The sequence below is a fragment of the Sinocyclocheilus anshuiensis genome, unplaced genomic scaffold (genome assembly GCF_001515605.1).
Source record: "Sinocyclocheilus anshuiensis isolate Anshui unplaced genomic scaffold, SAMN03320099.WGS_v1.1 scaffold1632, whole genome shotgun sequence".
In the NCBI taxonomy this organism is placed as follows: domain Eukaryota; kingdom Metazoa; phylum Chordata; class Actinopteri; order Cypriniformes; family Cyprinidae; genus Sinocyclocheilus; species Sinocyclocheilus anshuiensis.
In genome coordinates, this window is record NW_015558674.1 from 411,568 (window position 1) to 415,190 (window position 3,623).

General features: G+C 35.2%; 1 pseudogene; it reads left to right on the top strand.

Annotated features, from left to right (window-relative positions):
• LOC107681269 (kinesin heavy chain-like) overlaps positions 1–3,623 on the top strand; it is a 46,120-nt pseudogene that overhangs the window by 32,574 nt on the left and 9,923 nt on the right.

Below are 3,623 nucleotides of genomic sequence, written 5' to 3' on the forward strand. Positions count from 1 at the left end.
ACACACACAGAGACACACACACACACACACACATACACACACACGCAGAACGATGGGAGTAAACAGCTTGTGATGGAAAAATTTACTTTCTGATTGATTCTTTTCTTTCTGACAGGACGATGAGATTCACAGTGTCAGCTGGTGGAAAAACTGAAGGAGCAAATGCTGGATCAAGAAGAGGTAAAACACTTGCTGAAATCATATTAGCATACTAACTTTATATGGCAAGAATAGTATGAGTAGTATGGTAGTATATTGTTTACACTGGAATATTACAATATTTCAAACTGCTCATAATGTACTGCTTACTTTTTTTAGTATGTATACAGAAAATTGAATTAATACTGCAAAGATAGTATGAGTAGTAAGGTAGTACAATATTCCAGATTCAGCCACTGTCTACACTGGAATACTAGCACATTGCATACTGCATATTGTATACTGCATACTTTGAGAATGTACACAGAATGTACTGCATACTTTTTTTAGGATTCCATGCATAGCAAAAATAGTATGAGTAGTATGCTAGTGAATTGTTCCGGATTCAGCCACTGTATATACTGGAATACTAGCATACTGCGCGGAATGTAATACATATTTTAAATATACCATGCATATGGAAAAATCATATATTGTGCACAGTATGTATACTGCAAATTAGTATGAGTCGAATGCTAGTGTAATATTCCAGAATCAGCAACTGGAATAATAGCATACTACATATTGCATACTGAGCAGAATGTACTGCATACTTTTTTTTAGCATTCCGTGTATAAAGATAATTTACATATAGTGTATGGTACGCATACAGCAAAAACAGTACGAGTAGTATGGTAGCATAATATTCCGGATTCAGCCACTGTGTACCCTGGAATACTAGCATACTGTATACTTTGAGAATATAGTGTCCAGTATGCATACTGCAAAAATATAAGTTATAAAATAAGTAGTATGCTAGTGTAATGTTCCAGATTCAGCCACTGTATATACTGGAATACTAGCATACTGCATACTTCGCGAAATGTAATGCATACTTTATTCCATGCATATGGAAAATTCATATATTGTGCACAGTATGTATACTGCAAATTAGAATGAGTAGAATGCTAGTGTAATATTCCAGATTCAGCTACTGAAATAATAGAATGAGCTTTATTGCAAGGTATGTTTACACATACGAGGAATTTGTTTTCGTGACAGAAGCTTCCACAGTGTAACAGAATGACAGTGACAGAACAAAAAAACACAGATAATAAAAAATAAAAATAAATAAAAAATAGAACAAGTAAATAATGAATAAAAATATACAAATCGACAATGGCATACTACATATTGCATACTGTGCAGAATGTACTGCATACTTTTTTTTAGTATTCCGTGTATAAAGAAAATGTACATATAGTGTACGGTATGCATACAGCAAAAACATTACGAGTAGTATGGTAGTATAATATTCCGGATTCAGCCACTGTGTACCCTGGAATACTAGCATACTGTATACTGCATACTTTGAGAATGTACTTTACACTTTTTTACGATGCCATGCATGCAGAAAATTCACATATTGTGCCCAGTATGCATACTGCAAAAATAGTACAAGTAATATGTTAGTATAATATTCCGGATTCAGCCACTGTATACAGTGGAATACTAGCATACTGCACATTGCATAATGCACAAAATGTACTGCATACTTTTTTAGCATTCCATGTATATGGAAAATTCACATATTGTGCGCAGTATGCATACTGCAAAAATAGTACAAGTAATATGTTAGTATAATATTCCGGATTCAGCCACTGTATACAGTGGAATACTAGCATACTGCACATTGCATAATGCACAAAATGTACTGCATACTTTTTTAGCATTCCATGTATATGGAAAATTCACATATTGTGCGCAGTATGCATACTGCAAAAATAGTACAAGTAATATGTTAGTATAATATTCCGGATTCAGCCACTGTATACAGTGGAATACTAGCATACTGCACATTGCATAATGCACAAAATGTACTGCATACTTTTTTAGCATTCCATGTATATGGAAAATTCACATATTGTGCGCAGTATGCATACTGCAAAAATAGTATGAGTAGTATGCTAGTGTAATATTCCCAAAACGCCCACTACATGAAGATAAAACAGCATAATGGATGATTTGAGTCTTGTTGTGTAAACTAGGGCAGGGAAACTGCATACTCAGTGTGTGTGTGTGTGTGTGTGTGTGTGTGTGTAGCTGCTAGCGTCGTCGCGTGGAGACAGTGAGCGCGTGCAGTGCGAGTTGAGTCGTCTTCAAGAGGACAGCGATAGTGCGAAGGCCGAGGTGAAGGAGGTTCTGCAGGCGCTGGAGGAACTCGCTATGAACTACGACCAGAAGAGTCAGGAGGCCAAAGACATGAGAATCCATAACAGACGCCTCATCGAGAAGCTGTCGCACAAAACTGTATGCAAACTATCCCTTCATTAGCAAAAGTATCTTAATACAGCACATGTTGTTTGGATTGAGGAGCCACATGCTTTGCTTTGATCTCATGAGCTTTCATGCATATTACATAGAGAGCTGAATATTCTTGTCTTTTATTCATTCCTGCCTGTTTCTCAAATTTATGCAACCGTTCAAAAGTCTATATATTTTTTAATTAAATTAATGCTTTTATTCAACAAGGATGCATTAAATTGATCAAAAGTGCCAGTAAAGACATTTATAATGTTACAGAAGATTTCTATTTCAAATAAATGCTGTTCTTTTGAACTTTCTATTCATCTGTGAATCCTGAAAAATGACATGTATCACAGTTTCCACAAAAATATTAATGTTTTCAGCATTGATAATAATCATGAATGTTTCTTGAGCAGCAAATCAGCATATTAGAATGATTTCTGAAGGATCATGTGACACTGAAGACTGGAGTAATGATGCTGAAAATTCAGAGCAATAAATTACAGTTTAACAGATATTCACATAGAAAACAGCTGTTTGAAATTATAATAATATTTCACAATTTTTACTGTATTTTTGATCAAATAAATGCAGCCTTGGTGAGCAGAAGGGGTATAAAATATTGTTTCTCCAGATCTATTGTACATATTACAAAATCTATTGACTCGAGCTCAGTTCACACGAGTTTTGTTATTGCTGCCTTGTTGCTATTAATGTTTTGCAAGCACGAGCAGTAAAAGTATTTTTTACTGCGATATAAACTCCAGCAGTAATGTTAGCGGGAACTGCCTTCCTTGAGCTGCTAATTAAATCATCAGTGATGCATTAATTGAAGTGAATAATGTTTAATCATGCTGCTCATTTGGGCTGTAATTCTCTCAGTCGGATCTGATGTGTTTGGAGGCGGAGTTTTCCCGGCTACAGGAAGTGAGCAGCCAGCAGAGGAAGTGCATCACTGAGGTGTTAAACACTCTGATGAAGGATCTCAACAACTTCAGCTTCATACTGGGAAACAGCGACCTCAGACTGGTGAGCGAGTGTTTCTGAAGATCTGTAAAACATGATCTATAAAACCCTTTTTGGCTGTAACTGGAACATTAGAAAAGTTTCTATTCTTGTCATGTGTATATATATATATATATATATATATATATATATAAATTAATTGCAATTAATTT